Consider the following 18,481-nt stretch of genomic DNA (forward strand, 5'->3'; position numbering starts at 1 on the left):
TCCGCAGAGCAACTGCCATGCAGCTATGTAGACATGGATTCATTGTTCTTAAGGTTTCTGTTTATTAATCTCCTTACCAGCTTCACAAATACCCAGATCGCGTTTAGTCCCAGATCAGTCTATTGTAATGCAAGTCCAGGGCGATAATATCATGAGGCCAGACTGCACTCCCGTGCCTGAGTTCTTCAGGAGTTAATTAAAAAGGTGATCACCAGGCTACCCACACAAAGGAAACCAGAAGGAGAGCAGTGTCTGTCTAGCAGAGGGACAAACATTTCCATAGAAGGAAGATGGAGTCAAAAGTTCCCAAAGGTACTCAAAAGCCAACATGATTTCAATTCGAAAGGTATTTTCACCAGAGAACAAAGCCTTAATTTGGTGTAGAAACTGCAAGAAGCCTCATGGATCAGAATCAATGAGAAAATTCAGGAGATGAAACAACTTCAGTTTAGTTAGGTCCATAATCTGACTATTAATACATAGAATTTACCTTTCTCTTAGTACCCCTGATGGTAACAAACCTGTAGCCTTTTAACCCAACCTGTACGCTGACACTGACTCAACGAGGCAAATAGAATGAAATTTACTGTGAAGAGAAATTCCATCCCTGGATTTGCCCTGAGAACTTCCTGACTTACCATTCACGTCTAAGGAAAGTTTTTTACTTAGAATAATCAACCTTTGTGTTGTCATCAGCACTGCAATTTCTTCTGAGAACCCTATTTTCTCAGTCACCTAGAAAAGGTTAGCTTTTAAATATACCAACCACTTCACATCCATTAGGATGGCTACTATCAAAAACAAACAAACAAACAAAAACCAGAAGATAACAAGTGCCTGCGAAGGTGTGGAGGTATTAGAGCCCTTGGAGAGGTTGTAAAACGGGACAGCTGCTATGGAAATAGTATGAAGGTTCCTCAAAAAATTGAAAATAGAACTACCATATGATCCAGCAATCTTACTTCTGGGTAGATACCCAAAAGAATTGAAAGTAGTGTCTCAAAAAGATATTTGCACACCTACGTTCATAGCAGCACTATTCACAATAGCCAAGAGGTGGAAGCAACCTATTCATCAGTGGATGAATGAATAAACAAAATGTTATATACACATAAAATGGAACATTATTCAGCCTTAAAAAGGAAGGAACTCCTGACACATGCTACAACGTGGATGAACCTTGAGGACATTATGTTAAATGAAATAAACCAGTCACAAAAAGACAACTTTTGTATGATTCTACTTATATGAGGTGCCTAGAGTCGTCGAAGTAGATGGTGGTTACCCAAGTTATTCAATGGACATAGGGTTCCAGTTCTGCAAGGTGAGAAAAGTTCTGGAGATCTATTCCACAATAATGTGAATATACTTAACACTACTGAACTGTCCATTTAAAGATGATAAATTTTGTTACACAATAAAAAAATCAACATAGAGGCTTCCCTGGTGGCACAGTGGTTAAGAATCCGCCTGCCAATGTGGGCGACACGGGTTCAAGCCCTGGTCCGGGAAGATCCCACATGCCTCAGAGCAACTACACCCGTGTGCCACAGCTACTGAGCCTGCACTCTAGAGCCTGTGAGCTACAACTACTGAGCCCATGTTCCACAACTACTGAAGCCCACGCACCTAGAACCCATGCTCCGCAACAAGAGAAGCCACCGCAATGAGAAGCCCACGCACCACAACCAAGAGTAGCCCCCGCTCATCGCAACTAGAGAAAGCCCAGGCGCAGCAACGAAGACCCCACACAGCCAAAAACAAATAAATAAAATAAATTTATAAATAAATAATTTTAAAAATCAACATCATAAATGCTTCAACAAGCTAAGATAAATTGACAGATGGAAGAATGGACAGATGGACAGATAGATGATAAAGCAAGTATAATAAAATGTTAATTGTGGATAGGTGGTGGATATACAGGTGCTTACTGTAAAAATTTCCTCAACTTTTTCATATGCTTGAAATTTTTTATAATAAGATATTGGCAAAGGGTGAAAAAATCAATGTAGTAATTAAGATTTCTATGCACGCCTCGACATATGATACCTATATCGTACATGTGCAGCTAATACACGTGTGATACATTTTTCTTAGAATTAAACTTCCCTGAGAGAGTAGAATATCGTAGAAATAAAAGAGGGACACTTCTTTACATTAATTTGCTCAACGTTCTTTATCCCATCAGACGAGACCTACACATTGTCTTCTAGAAAATAAGTTGGGGTAGTGAGTAGTAACTGCACTCGGCTCAGCCCGCTGCAGCCCCAGTCCTGCTCCCAAGAGCTAACTGCATTCCCTCCTTTTTGTTTCTCTGTTTCTGATGGTGAGTTCCCTATCTTTAAATAAAACGCTTATACCACGATTTCTCCTTTTATCAGCTTCAGACATTGTCTGCTGACTTCCTGCACTGACAAGTGCGGATTCGGCTCCCATACACAATCCCCACACACCATCTGCACCCCACTCCTCATCACCGCCTTTCCCTCTCCTTCTTCCCTGCCAAACACCCTACCCTCCGTTTTTCCACCTACACCTCCATCTTTTGTGCCACCAACCATCCCCATTGCCTCTTGATTCTCTGTTGTAAGGTGGGCTTTTTTTTATTCCCATCCTCCCCCATACTTCTCCTCCCACTCACCTTCCACCCCTTGGACTGTTCACCACGCCTTTACTTTTGTATCATTACATCAGTTTGAATACGTCGAAACAAAACCAAAACCCCTGTCACAGCACCATGTTGAAAGTCCTGTTCCAACATGGTGGAACGTGCACACACTGCTAAGAACTCAGTAGGCACTTTATAAACACCTGGACAAATCGGGTATTAGTCATGTTTGCCAACACTAAGCTCAAACAACAGAGGCCTCACCGTAGCCTCTTTACCCCTGGGAGGCAGTGAGCAAGTTCGTCAGGATCCCAACTGAGAACAAAGACAAAAGGCATTTCACAAACTTATACTAAAAAAAAAAAAAAAAAAAAAGGCACCACATCTACTCTGCATCCTTTCAGGATTCTGAAAGGCCTTACAACAGCACTAGATTTTTAAAAACAGGATTAAAGCAAGATAGAACCAAAATGGACTATTAGAAGAAAATTTAGAGAATGTCCCTGCCCTTTTCATTTTGGCTGAATTGTCCGCAAAGCTGTTCCTTTGTGTCTCTAACAAACAGAGACATAAAATACTGTGGATGGACCACAGGCACGAGCCCTTTGGCACATTCCTCCTGGGCTGCAGCCCCTGTTTCATCCTGTCATGCATCCGAGTTATGCCTATGCTTGATGCCGTCACTAAATTATAGATCACTTCCATCCAGGGACTCAAGGGGTTCAATCATCTTTGTTTCCTCCTAACCTCCCAGCATCATCCCCTTCCTGTCACTGCACCAGAGCCCAGGTCTCTTGAAATGCAGGCCAGTCCACTCTACGACTCTGCTTGAAACCCAGCAGATTGATCTGGTAGCTATTTTATCAGAAGCCGGTCGTTTACGACGTGCTCTGACATGCATTGTGCTCTCTCTGTGATCTGCTCCCCCCAGGGCACAGAAAGCAGCCTCTTCCCAGGAATTCATATAATGCTTCAGGAGTGTGACAGTCTCAGATTGCCGTCTGACATGGCCCATGAGGTAGAGAACTCCTATTTTTCTTATTTGATTGGAGGGAAAAGCAAAATTGCAGAGCAATTCCATGCCTCACTCTAGTCCTGCAATAGTTTGCTGACATTGCTTAAGCTTGAATTGACCTGCTAATTCCACGTCTAGAATCCTAGCCTCTATCTCCCACACCCTACTTCCAAGGGGTGTCCATCTCTGAATCCCCGGAACCTGTTACCTTACTAGGCAAAAAGGACTTTCCAATGTGATTAAGGTTAAGGACTTTGAGATGGGGAGATTTTTCTGGATTATCCAGGCAAGTCCAATCTAATCACACGAATCCTTAAAAACGGAGACCCTTTCCTGGTTACGGAGAGGAGGTGTGACTGCCGAAGGAACGGGCAGATTGATGTAATATAGGAAGGACTCAGCTTGCCGTTGCTGGCTTTGAAGAGTAAGGAAGGGGGCCGTAAGCCAAGGAATGTGGGTGGTTTCTAGAAGCTGGAAAAGGCATGGAAACACTTTCTCCCCTAGAGTCTGCAGAAGAGCACAGTCCTGCCAACACCTTGAATCTAGCTCGTTATGACCCGTTTTGGACTACTGACCTACAGAACTGTAAGATAATAAGCGTGTCTGGTTTTAAGTGACTACATTTGTTGTAATTTGTTATAGCAACATTAGACAACTAATACACTGCCCTAGTCCTTCTATCTTTTGGCATGCCCTCAAAAGATAGAAAAGCAACCAGTTCTTCATAACTACTAGACACTGGACAATTGTTTACAAATTATGTATGGAAAAGTCTCAGCTATCTGGGACTCTTGCAAAATATGTCATGATGATAACTGAGTTTTTCTAAAAAAGCTGAGGGTTTACTCATTTAAGACCTGAAACATTTTTTATTTTAAACATTTTGTAAGATGAACATTTTTAACTTTTAGGAAGTTTCAATTTTAACATTTTGAGTTAAACATTCAAGTTTAACATTTTAATCTTTAGGAAAATTAAATTCTTTATGAATCATACATATGAGTCATGTATATCATATTTACCATATATATTCCTTCATATATATATGAATATATACATACATATTCCTTTCTACTTAAACAGAATACATTGAACTTTATTTAACATTTTTGCGATGCGTGGGGGGATTTCTTATTTTGAGCATTAACTATTATCCAATATAATAACATCACCCTTGAGGATCACTAAGTATTTGAAATCTACCAGATCTTCTGGAATGATCCCTATTTTAAATATTCTGTCCTACTTTCCTTATTCTTGTCAGATACTGATTTTCAGTTCAGGTACAACGGTCACTATAGCTGTAAGGCTATTTGCCTTTACCATAAGTGGCCCCAAACTACCGTCCAGCAGGGAGTCATAAACCATGTGTTTGCCTTGAATGAATTGAAATGAAATAAAAATATTTTGCAGTTTCCTGTTTGTTACCTTTCAACCCTGATAAATAATTTTCTGCACAAATGTTTTCGTTGGTGGTATCACCCATATGGGTCTGTTGGCATGGTGAGACTAGGTAACCGAGGCCATGAGACGTTAACTGGCAGTGGTGTCAAGCAGTTGATCTATAGCAAGGCCCTGGTGAAAACTTAGAATACCTTAGGTCTCTATTCTTTGACCTGGTGAAGCCACCAGCTTGCTTTCAACTTACACAGCAAAACCTGCATCTCTAGTCTTGCGTCTCAGGACTAGAGCCACCAATCACACAAACCAGTGTGATTATGATCTCCCTCCTCAAAATAGTGCTTCCTTTCTAAACCCAGGCTCAGAAAATCTAAACCAACACAGGCCTCCAAACGCTAACCACAACCGTCTTCAAAAGGCATGTGAGATGTTCCAGGTCTTAGCAGTCTGGTTGCGGCTGCTGGAGTGACCACCTACTCGAGTGGCTGAGACAGGAAGCTCCTTTCCAGGAGGTGATGTGGCTGGAACAAGGTTCATATATGAGGCTTCCCAGCTTATTGGTCCTGAGCCTCAGATATTTGACTGACCAAGACGCCCCTATGGTTACTAATCGCTCTTAATACGGAGAGGTGTCAACAAGCCTGTGGGTACCCAGCTGGTCTTCTGAGTTTACTTAGCTTAGCCTCAACGGAAAGGGGGGAGTGTATGTGTGCATGTTTCTGTGGGTGTGTGAGAGTGTGAGTCTGGGTGAGTGTGAGCTGTGTGGGATTGTGTATGTGTGTATTGTGTGTGCATACATGTGTCATGTGTGCGTGCGTGTGTGTGTATGTTTTTCTGTGTGTGGTTCTGTGAGCGTGAACTTGTGTGGGGTGGTGCTTGTGTGCGCATGTATGTGTGCAAATGACCAAAGGGAAAACGGAGAGATGGAGAGATGGAAGCACAGAAGGGAAAGAGAACCACAGGGACTTCCGTGGTGGTCCAGTGGTTAGGACTCGGTGCTTCCACTGCAGCACTGCAGGGGGCCCCTGGTTCGATCCCTGGAGGGGGAACTAAGATCCCACATGCGGCACAGCTCAGCCGAAAAAAAAAAGAGAGAGAGAGAGAGAACCACAGAGAAATGGGCATACGTAGGCACAGATACAGAGAAAACAAGTGGAAAAAGCAGGGAGTTGGGAAACAAGTGACTGAGGGCAAAGGCAGAGAGCAAGAGAGCAGAAAAAGAAGAGACAGCACAAGACAGAGAAAAGGAGAGATTCAGAGATGCCAGGTCTGCCTTGTTTCCGGGGGTAGGAAATGCCCTTTGGGTGGGCCAGGTAGCCTGCCCAAAGAGTAGTTTCATTCCCTTGTCACTTTTCTGTCTCCTCAACACACGGCCACTGTCTTCAGCCCGCAGTGGTTCTCATCACCCAGGCTTGGCCCCGGCTCCAAGCCTCCTGGCCTTGGGAGACGGTGCTGTGCGGTCATATCTAAAACCGCACTGTGGAGCCTGTGGGTTTATTTATTTATTTTTCTAAGAACTCAGCAACATCAGACAAAGAAAGTCACGCTCATCTGCCTCAGCAAGGCAAACAGTGGCTGCCCCAGCCTGGGTGCCACCCTCCCAGGACACACACAGGTGGCACCTTGGGGTTGTGGTGCTGAAGGGCAGGGACTTGATCCTGAGAACAACAAAAACCAGGTGTGGCATTTAGTGTGGAGCCATGGCCAAGGAGAGGGGCTGACCTAGGAAGAGACACAGCCCCAGCAGGAGCCTTGTGAAGCCTGTGGGACAGGCCACCTGCCTGGGGACACAGGAGAACCTCAGGCCCACTCCCTCACAAGCCCGCTGTGACTTGGAAACACAGCTTTCCCTTTTAGGCCAGGGTTTTCTTTCCTTTCCTTCTTTCTTTTTTTTTCAAAGAGTAAAATTCTATGAGCCTTTTAAAATTATTACTGAAGTATAGTTGACTTGCAATATTATATTAGTTTCAGGTGTACAACATAGTAATTCAAACTTTTTATAGATTATACTCCATTTAAAGTTATTAGAAAATATTGATAATACTCCCTGTGCCATACAGTATATCTGTGTTGCTTATTTCTTTTTTATTTTTTAAAATTTTTATTATTATTTTTTTTTTGCGTTACGCGGGCCTCTCACTGTTGTGGCCTCTTCCGTTGCGGAGCACAGGCTCCGGACGCGCAGGCTCAGCGGCCATGGCTCACGGGCCCAGCTGCTCTGCGGCATGTGGGATCCTCCCGGACCGGGGCACGAACCCGTGTCCCCTGCATCGGCAGGCGGACTCTCAACCACTGCGCCACCAGGGAAGCCCTTGGTGCTTATCTATTTGATGCGTAGTAGTTTGTGCCTCTTAATCCCCTACCCCATCTTGCTGCTCCCCTCTTCTCTCTGCCCACTGGGAGCCACTAGTTAGCTCTCTCTATCTGTGAGTCTGATTCTGTTTTGTTATCCTCACTGGTTTGTTTTAGTTTTTGGATTCCACGTGTAAGTGATGACGTGCAGTCTTTGTCTTTCTCTGCCTGACTTGATTTCACCAAGCATAACACCCTCCAGGTCCATCCATGTTGTTGCAAATGGCAGAATTTCATTTCTTTTCTTTTTTTTATGGCTGAGTAATATTCCATCATATCCAGGGTTTTCTTTATGCACATAAAAAGGAGTTGCACTGGATCAGTGGTTTCCAAATGGCTCTGGGGATTCCAGGGGGTTCCAGGGCTTGTGGATGGGGGTAGGCCAGTGAGCCTGGAATCAGTCTCCCCTCTGCTCTGACCTGAGCCGCCCCACATTCATGGTTTACTTTTGTTTGACGACGGCTAAGCAAAAGCAAGCATGAGCTGAGCTGGACAATGTCAGCATCCCTGCCAGCCCCAACACTTTATGACTCACCTTCCTACTCCAGAGGGTGGCCTGGTGCGGGGGAAGCTCTATTGGGACCCTGGGACAGAGTTGGCAGTGAACTTTGGCAGAGGAGAAAGCTTGTTTTTTCACGTGATTGAGGGATCCAGACTCTTCCTGGCTGGCCCCCAGCACTGGAAACTCACCCAAAAGGCTGATTCCTTGGGGACCAAGGCACAGCTGTACACAGGCTGGAGGAGGCGGAAGGGTGCACCCCACCCTGAAGGACACAGTCTCATCACTCTGGAATTTCTGAGCTGGACAAACCATTAGTTGACACAGTGCTCGGCCATAAGGGAACAGAGAAATTTCTTCCTTGAAATCAGTGCTGCCTTGATGATTACAAATGGTGCAAGAAACCAGGGGGAAACCCACATGAGATGACTCATTGGGTTAGAAGGTCAGATTCAAGCTCCTTGGATGGCAGTGGCTGTGCCTTCCTGCCAGCTGGCTCTGGGGTGTGAGCCAAGGCCTCCCAGCTGGTTGGGCCCAGCTCTGTCCTTCCGCCTCACCAAGACCTTCCCTCTTTGTCAGTGAACAGATATTATCCCTCAGCGCATGTCACTGACACATGTCATTTCTTGGCTCCTAAGCTGCCCCCGCCTCCCAATGTCACATTGAATTGTCCAGTTGCATTTTCTGGAAGGATCAGAAAGCAGGGAGCCAATGGAAAAACCAACCATCCTGTGTTGAGTTCTCCTAGACTTTACTCTAGGATCTGGGAGCTTGGGGTGGGAGGGACCAGCCTGTGTGCCGAGATAGGTGGGGGAAGCATTTACCACCAGACTGAAAAGTGACCAACTGCTCAAAAGCCAGGTGGATAAATCTGCAACATCAGTGAAACGGCATCCTGTTCCATTTGGAGGGTACAGCAAACAGATGTACAAAGCAGTGTGATAATTACATCCACTGCAGAGGAAGATGCTAACTCTTTAAATGCCTGTCTGGTGCCGATTCTTATCAGGGAATTTTGTGATGTTGGGTTTTACACGCAGTAAGCTTGTATACTGAGTTATTTTTTCCTCTCTCTTAAAAAGTGCTGTGTCCATAGTTTACCACGTAGCAGGTAATTACTCGGTTCCCTCCATGTCAATCATCAGTTACCTTCACCCCCTTAGCCTCAGTTCTCACACTGGAAAGTTCTTTACCACAGCTGTCCCATAGCTAGGGAAATCGCTTCATCACTGGACCATAGTTCATTTCTGTTTCCAGGAACAGGAACAACCACTTCAGCTTCCTAGCCTGGCAGTGCTTTCCGTACGTGAGTCACACAGGTGTGACATTCCTCCCAAAGAACCAGTCGTGTATCCTTTGACCGGACCAGGACCCTCATTGCCAAGCTGCCCTGTCTGGGAGGTTGCTCCATCCCAGGAGAGGGCACAGGGCCAGCACCCTTGCCTTACTGGACACCGTGACTGCCGTATGGAAACGCGCCGGTGGCCCTCGTGCCTCAGTCACAGCTCACCCTTACCTGAGAGCTGTCCCTGCTCCGCCCTCCTTCTTGCCCTCCCATGGAGGGTTTCCTAAAAGGCACATCCACCGTAAGTCACTTGTCTCAAATTCCTGTCTCAAGCTCTGCTTCCAGGACCTGAACTAAACCAGTAAGCCTCTACCCTCATAACCCAGTTACCTCCCAAAAGCCCACCTCCAAATACAACCCCACTGGGGATTAGGTTCCGACATATGAACTTTGGGGGCACACAAACATTCTGTCTATACAGGCAGTTATCTGAAATTCTCCTTTTAGAGATTTAGTCCTCTGTGTGAAAACACAATGTGACTTATGTTGTCAGCTGTTAGCAGTTTTATGTGAATTAGGTTGTTCCAGAGTCCAGTGTGACAGTTGGTCCAGGCATCTTTGGAAGGGGGAACCGGGGGAGTCAGGACCAGAACAGAAGCTTGGATGAAGGCCTCTCTGCCGGCCATGGGCCTGGGTGACACGAGAGGGCCTAGCCAGGTTCGGCTTCTTCCCAGATTTGCTGATGGTATTGGTGGTGATGACAACACCCCCGGTTTTCACCTTCCCCTCCTTCCGTATTTCACGGTCACACACGGTAATGGACACATTAGCAGGTCTTAAAAATGCATGCTCTTCAACAAAGGCAAATACTGTATGATCCCACTTATATGAGGTCAAACTCATAGAAACAAAAAGTAGAGTAGGAGTTGCCAGGGGCTGGAGAGAGGAGGAACTGGGTATGAGTTTGAAAATGAGTATGAAAAAATTCTGGACATTGGTTACACAACAAGGTGAATGCACTTATTACTACTGAACGGTACACTAAAAATGGTTATGATGATAAATTTTATGTGTATTTTACTGCAATTTAAAATGCTCTTCAAAGACCATTTGGGCTTTTCATATAGTAGGTCCTCATACAGTAGTTAACTGTTCGTTGACTTTGTGATCTCCCAAATGTAAGAGAAAAGCTCAATAAACAACTAAACAAAACCAGTGTGAAGGACCTGAAGACCCTCAGAACCTGCTTCTAATTTCTCCATGTTGAGGCTGTTCCCATCCTGACTTCTCCCCTTTCCAGACTCTTCCCACCATGGCTCTGCCCACATTCTGTCTCTTCTGTCCCTTCCTTCCTTTTAGATCCCCTTTTACCTTCTAGGGTGTTAACTTTTGGCCTTTTCCAAAGCTCATCTGTTTCCTTGTCACCTTGTTCATTGCTCTGATTCATTATTTGATCAGCATAAAGCCCAGAGGTTGATTTGGGGGTGTTTCCTGAATTCTTCTTGGCCAGGCCGTGGTAGGGTGTAGGGATGGGGTGGAAACAGAGGCCATCGGAGAAGGGATAGTGAATACAATTCCTATTCACTGTCCCTTAGAAAGAATTTTTATCCTGTCCAATCAGGGTTTTTATCCTTTACTTCTCAGACTTTATGTGTTTGGGTCCTTGTTCCTATTCTCATGAAATAGTGCAATGCAATTCAGTTCATCAAATTCAGCAGACCTTACTGGAATCTACTGTGTCCCAGATGCCATTCAAAGGGTCAGAAATAGCATCAGCCCTCAAGATGCTTATGGTCTGGGCAGGAGGACGCAGGTGTAAACGGAGGATTCTTCCGAAGCCACTCAGACCCTGCAGAAGTTCTCACTTAAGCAGAAAGGGGGCTGTGGAATATAGCAGTTTGTTAGAATGGGGCTCTTGTGCCCTAGTTTTGATGACCAGTGTTTCTCCAGGAGGAGGGTCGCTACTGACCTTTGGGGCAGTGAGTAGGGATGCCCCATGCATTTCAGAATATTCAGCAACCCTGTTCCAGGCACTAAAATGCTAGGAGAATCTTCGAACCCATTGTTTCAACAATCCTGAGAAAGGTCCTCATGCATTTCCCTGTGCTTTCTAGGGGGCGGTGTTGCCTGACTGAGAACCACTGGACCCAAGGGTAGATATAGATCCCTCCCTGTAGGTAGCTTTCCAAAGGATGTGACCGTAGGAACTGCTCACAACTTCTAGACCCCAAGGCCAGAACAAAAATGAGAAAGAGGAGATGAGATACAGTGGAATGAGTACTCAGGGGCAATAGGAGCTGTGCTGTGAATCCCCCCTACCCCTCACCCAAGCCCAAGCCCAAGCCCGTGGGATTTCCAGAGGAGCCCTTGAGAGCTTTGGCAATGGGTCGATGTAGTTGGGAGACCCAGGGGACTAGCCTGTGACTCCGTGGGCTGGGGTCTAAGTGCTGCTGGAAATCTGAAGGCCAGAGAGGACTAAGTGTGTCAGAGGTGCTGGAGTGGGGCCCCCTGGCTCCCCACAGGTCTCTGTGCAAACCTGCTTCAGAGAAACACTATCAGCTTTGCTTAACGGGCAGCAGAAATTCTGGCAATGGTACAGCTTTTAGAATTGTCCCCACCCCCCACCCCCGACCAATTCAGGCAATTAGGCCATATCAGTCTTCGTTTAGATGAACAGTGCAAACTTCTGAAATCAGCATATTGTCATCAACTGGCCCGTCTGCCTGGACTGAAAAACGCAATGTGTAATTTATTGTGACTGGTTTTCATTGAATGGGATCGGAAAAAAAGTAAATTAGCCATAAATTTAGAGAGATGGTACATGGTGAAACGCTATGGAAACTGCAACACTAGCGGTCAGGGAAAAGGCCAGCTGCCAAGAACACACAGGAGGAAAATCTTACTTCCTGTGAAGCTCCACTAAATCCTATGAGAGTCAGAAACGTTGGTGTGAGCTTTAGAGGTATAAGGACTGGTGCTTCCAGTGTGTCTAAGAGAGAAAGAAATGCCATGAAGGCTCTGAGATCCTCAGGGCAGAAAAAGGCTGCACCAGTCCTAGGCACTCGGCAAGGAGCTAGTGGAAACCCATCAGAGCTGTCTGTGGTCCGTGTACATGATTTGCCAGGTGGCTTGACGGCAAGATTGCTGGGAGGTTGGCTGCTTTACCTTCCGTTTCTGGCCAGCGCTCGGGCTGCTACAACAGAAGACCACAGACTGGGTGGCTTAAGCAACACACGTTTATACTTCCCAGTTCTGGAGGCTGGGAAGTCCAGGGTGCCAGCAGAGTCAGTTCTTAGTGAGGGCCCTCTTCCTGGCTGGCAGATGCCCACTTCTTCATGTGTCTTCCCGTGGTGAGATCTCTCCTTTCTTTTTTGGCCATGCTGCATGGCTTGTGGGATCTTTGTTCCCTGACCAGGGATCGAACTCGGGCCCCCCCACAGTGGAAGCATGGAGTCCTAACCACTGGACCGCCAGGGAAGTCCCTTTCTTTCTCCTCTTATAGGAGCACTGATCCATCTTGGGGACTCCACTTTCAGGACCTCATCTAAACCTATTCTCCTCCCAAAGGACTATTGACTGAAATAAAAATGCACAACGTGAGAGGTATGAGTTCCAGTTTTATGTGGGGCCTTACTGAGGACTATAGCCCAGGAGACAGCCTCTCAGAGAGCTCTGAGGAACTTCTCCAAAGAGATGGGGTGGGGGGTCAGTATATATGTGAGTTTGGAGAAGGGGCACGTGCAGTCAAGCACACATCTTGGTAGAAGGCTGCTGCTGGTCATGAGGAGAAGTGTCTTAGTTAATGGTTTTAGTGTTTTTCTCAGTATGGTAGATAATTTTCTAAGAATTGGGGTTCATAAAATTTCCTGCTGAAAATATCTCACCATCTGAAGGCCTATTCTGCCAGTTTTCCCAGAGCACAGAGTGCCTCATTTCTGATCTCCACCCTCAATTCCTTTCAGGTGTGTTAAAAGTCAGCAACTGCAGTGGCTAATGACTTAGTTCTTGTAGAACCAGATGGCAAGGGACATTCTTTAGCTGGCTGGACCCACCTCCAAATACCATTACATTAGAGGTCAGGGCTTCAACATTTGGGGGGAACACAAACATTCAGCCCATAATACATGGTAACAATCTTGGGACATAGATAACAGACCCTCTGTTGGATGTTCTCTGTACTTCACTTCTGCCAACACCCAGTTGGGAATACAGTCGCACCTCGGTATCTGTGGGTTCTACATCCATGGGTTCTGCATCCTGATTCAACCAACCTCGGATTGAAAATATTCAGAAAAAAGAGTCCAGAGAGTTCCAAAAAGCAAAACTTGAATTTGCCAAGCACCAGCAACTATTTACATAGCATTTCCATCGTATTTATACTTCTTTACATAACACTTACATTGTTAGGTATTAGAAGTAACCTAGAGAGGATTTAAAGTGTACAGACGGATGTACGGAAGTCATATGCAAATACTACGCCGTTCCGTTGAAGGGGCTTGAACGTCCTTGCATTTGGTATCCTATGAGGGTGGGGGTGGAGCGAGGATCCTGGAACCAATGCCACGTGGATATGGAGGGACTTGAATAGATGGTTAAGACCCCGAGCTGTTTCCTTTCCCACACGCCAGGCTTTCAGGAGACAAGGTAGAGGGAAGAAAAAAGCCTGAGCAGCGGCATGGTCAATGAGGGCTTTCGAATACTGTTTGTTGGGATATGTATGTCTGTATGTGTGGCTTGTTCTAAAAACAATTTAAGGTGGCTTGCAAAGATTAAGACTATTAGAAGTCAGTGAAAGACAAGGTAAAAGACAACAAGGGTAGGGATGAAATACAGGACCAAAGCTTATACTAGAAGGCAAAAGAAATCTGTTTTGCTTCAGTAGGGAAAGCTGCCCTGTTTTCTGGGAAGCTCGTGGCATTCTATTCCATCCCTCTTTTAAATTTAGAGTTAAACACTGTTCGTCTCAATTTAGGGGCCTGCATTTTGATGAGTTTGTTCTGTTTTGGTTTTTGTTTGGTTCCCTGACCTTAAATCTCCATTTCAATAAGAAAATCAGGCTCCATCACAGCCAGTTGACAGTTTTCTTGTAATTGCCTTCCTCTAGGGATCTTTTGGTGGGGAACTTGGCAACTCGTGAGGGTAGCAGAGGAAGTCAAAGGTTAAGGAAGAATCGGACAGCCTGTACAATACAAGAACTCAAAAAAAAAATTCTGGAAGGAACATGCACTTTACCTCTAACATTTAGTGGGCTCAGGATTTAATTATTTTCTAAAAGGGAATAGGACTAGGTAGGCGTCCTCCACAGGAGCTTAAAACTTCATAAATAAAACAGGATTATCTGGATAATTGACTTTTTGCTTTGGCTGTGTAGGTACCGTGAAACAGAGTAGTCTTTGTTCAATTCTGTGATATTTTTATTTGATGGGACAAAGGCTATCTTTTCTTTCAACCCCAAGACTTGTTTGCTGAGATGATTTAAATGCTCCGTATTAAGTGACACCTGTGAAGTCTCACGTAATATAGTCATTTTTAGCCTCCAGAATTAAAAAACAAAACAAATAAAAAACAGGGAAGTTACGTGTTTTATTGATATTGTCTAATGATTCTCTATTATCTACAGAGTTATGTCCAATTTCTTAGTCAAGGATGAAACGATTTGCTGGATTCTAACTCTTCTAATGTGGTACCTCACTTTTCCTCCAAAGACATCCCTAAAGGGACCTTTGGCACCATTAAAAGGCTTTCATTGGTGTCTCGGATTCAGATTCTGACACATCCCCTCTGGCAGGTGGGGAGGTGGGCGGTGTTGGCAGGGAGTGCCGGATGATTAACGCCGCTCCCTGCTCCTCACTGGGATCGATTAGGATCACTCGGGAGATTTTAGGTCCATGGAATCACTTGGGATCGGTATTGTTACGGGCTGAATTGTGTCCCCCAAAATTCACATGTCGAAGCCCTAAACCCCAGTACCCCAGAAAGTGACTGTATTTGGAGATAGGGTCTTTAAAGAGTCTCTTAGAGTGGGACTTATTCCAATATGAATGGGGTCCTTATAAGAAGAGGAGATCTAGACACACAGAAACATGAGAGATGCACACACAGAGGAAAGGCCGTGTGAGGACACAGCAAGAAGGTAGCCATGTGAAAGCTGAGAGAGGCCTCTGGAGAAACCAAACCTGCCGACAGCTTGACCTCGGACTTACAGCCTCCAGAACTGTGAGAAATACACTTCTATTGCTTAAGCCACCTGGTCTGTGGTATTTGTATGGCAGCCCTAACAAACTAACACAGGTGTCCTCCATAAAGACTTATTTTTCAGCTGAAGTTCATTGTAATTATTCTTCCTCTCAACTCATCATTGTCTGTACCATTCATTTGAAAATTAATCCTGAAAAATGAAAGTTTTTAAAATTTAACCCTTCATGATTTTATTTTTTTCTCCAATTCTTGATTCAATCATTAACCAAACCTTTACTGAGCACTTCTAGGTATGTCCTGTTCTAAAGCACGTAGATTGCCATGTTCTCCACTTCAGCCATGCGTCCATCACAGAACCAAATAAAGCCTTGAACACTGTAGGGCTTAGAAAATTCGATGTATTTCTTTTTTAAAGTCGTCATTTTTTCTGATTATCATGGTAATTGGAATTATTAAAGAATTTGGAAAATATATAGAAGAGTATGACTATGAAAATAAAAATCACTCATAAATGCCACTACTTGGGGAAAATTACTGTTAGGATTGAAGAATTTTCTTCCAATTTAAAACATAGAAGAAACACTTTCCCATGTTGTGAAATAGCTCTCTAAAGCAATTTTTAATGCTGTAACCATATCCTACTGTATGGGTTTACTTTATCTATTTTTACTGTTTACCTGCTACTGGACATCTGATCTTTCTTATTTTTATTGTTATTATGATTATTATATGTTAAGTAGCCTGGCTTACTAGCTCTCCATACAAATCAGTTTTAAATTTAATTTTTATTTTATATTGGAGTATAGTTGATTTACAATATTGTGTCTCCATACAAATCTTTCTTCAAATTTCTATAACTTCCTTATGATGGATTCCATGAAGCGATCACAGGAGAGGAGCTTTGCCGTTCCTGATATTTATTACCAAACTACTACCCTGGGGTGATTGCATGAACTGGATGTGGTTTTTACTATAAAATAATCAGGAACATGCTATAGGTCCTTCTACTGCTTAGATTTGATAACCCCAAACTTAAAAGAGGAAAGAGCTTTATAAGATAATCAGAAACACCTGCGTAATACCAAAAAGCTGACTACAAAAATTCAATTTTTTGTTATTGCATCTTGAGTGTTTTATTTTCAAGTCTTAGAATGTTAAATCCAGTACGAAGGGTAGAAGGACTTTTAGAAGCCACCTGCCAACTTTATCGATGACAAAATTGCAGCCCAGGGAAGTGGCTTTCTTAAGGTCATGCAGTTACAAGTCAAAGAGCTGGTGCTGGGGCTTCCCTGGTGGAGCGGTGGTTGGGAGTCCGCCTGCCGGTGCAGGTGACGCGGCTTAGTGCCCCGGTCCGGGAGGATCCCGCGTGCCGCGGAGCGGCTGGGCCCGTGAGCCATGGCCGCTGAGCCTGCGCGTCCGGAGCCTGTGCTCCGCAACGGGAGAGGCCACAACAGCTAGAGGCCCGCGTACCGCAAAAAAAAAAAAAAAAAAAAAGAGAGAGAGCTGGTGCTGACATTCATGTCTCCCAAATCCCAGTCTTAGAAACTGCTCTTAGGAGGTTCAAGTTAAGGCAGCACGTAGCAATAAGGATATGACTTAAACATTTCCAGCAGAGATATCCCTAACTCAGCTGCTCATAAATGGCTTTCCAAGCACTTTCTACTAATTGGTTAATTAGTAGAACAGTGTTTTTACAAAGAAGATTCTGAAATAATGAGTATTTCTAAGTAAGAGGTACAGTTGGAAATGAAGGTCGCCCATGGCAGAAACTACCATAGCTTCCCTGAGGAGGAAAATGCGAACTTAATTCCTCTTGGAACTTGACTAACTGATGAAAGTCCTGTGCTCACCTCCCTTCTCGGGACTTTTGGAGTAAATAGCAAGAAATAAAGGACTGCTCTTTCTCATCATACAACCTGGGAAATATGGATTGAATATCCAAGGAAGCAAGGCAAAATGTTGGTCTTCCTTGTTTGAATTTAGAGACTAGAAATAATTCTAAGAAAACAAGAAATAATTCTATATCAGCACAATCCAATAGAGTGTATTGTGAGCCATATACAAAATTTAAAATGTCCTAATAGTCACATTTAAATAAGTAAAAATTAATTTTGCCATAATATATTTCATTTAACCCAATATATCCCCAGCATCACCATGTCCACATGTAATCAATATAAAACTTACTACTGAGCTATTTTACATATTGGTCATATTAAGCCTTTGGAATCTGGTGTATATTTACACTTACAGCCCATCTTAGCTTGGACTAACAACATTTCCAGTGTTCAGGAAGCCACATGTGGCAGGTGGCTCCCATCCTGGATGGCAATTCTGCCCTATACGGCAGAATTCAGTCTCTGGTGGGTCCAGGCCTGTTGGTTTTATTACCAAAGTGAAAGAGGCATCTTAGAATAGAAAAGATAATATGGTCATTTTTATCTTTTTAAAATGTCTAGCAGGCAAAGTGTATAAGTTGTTATTAAACGTGGTTATGGGGCTTCCCTGGTAGTGCAGTGGTTAAGAATCCTCCTGCCAATGCAGGGGACACAGGTTCGAGCCCTGGTCCGGGAAGATCCCACATGCTGTGGAGCGACTGAGCCCGTGCACCACAACTACTGAGCCTGTGCTCTAGAGCCCACAAACCACAACTCCTGAGCCCGTGAGCCACAACTACTGAAGCCTGCGTGCCTAGAGCCCACGCTCCACAGCAAGGGAAGCCGCCGCAATGAGAAGCCCGCGCGCACCGCAACAAAGAACAGCCCCTGCTCGCCGCAACTAGAGAAAGCCTGCACATAGCAACGAAGACCCAATATAGCCAAAAAATAAAAAGCTAAATAAATTAAAAAAAAAAAAGTGGTTATGGGAGAGAGACACAGTGGCCTTGCCAAGGAGAGGGAGAGCAGGCAGGTCCAGAACAGGATGCCACAACTGGCAGAGGGTTTTTCTTATCAGGGACTCACAGTCAGAGAAAGAAAGTCTCCTTGTTCAGGGAGGGTTTCTTTTGTTTGCTTTTTCTTTTTTAGCTGAAGGGAGTTCCTGGGAAAGATGAATGCCATTAGAAGTGGAAATTCTCGGAAATAAGAAAAAAAAAACCTGCCCATGCAGACACTTGCCCCA

The 18,481-nt window shown here is 44.5% G+C and overlaps 1 long non-coding RNA gene across 4 annotated transcripts in view; it reads left to right on the forward strand.

Annotated features, from left to right (window-relative positions):
* The window catches only part of LOC137208751 (uncharacterized), a 108,304-nt gene that overhangs the window by 13,402 nt on the left and 76,421 nt on the right, over nt 1-18,481 (forward strand). The gene's annotated exons all lie outside the window — the stretch shown is intronic.

This window comes from Pseudorca crassidens, chromosome 16 (genome assembly GCF_039906515.1).
Source record: "Pseudorca crassidens isolate mPseCra1 chromosome 16, mPseCra1.hap1, whole genome shotgun sequence".
Classification (NCBI taxonomy): Eukaryota; Metazoa; Chordata; class Mammalia; order Artiodactyla; family Delphinidae; genus Pseudorca; species Pseudorca crassidens.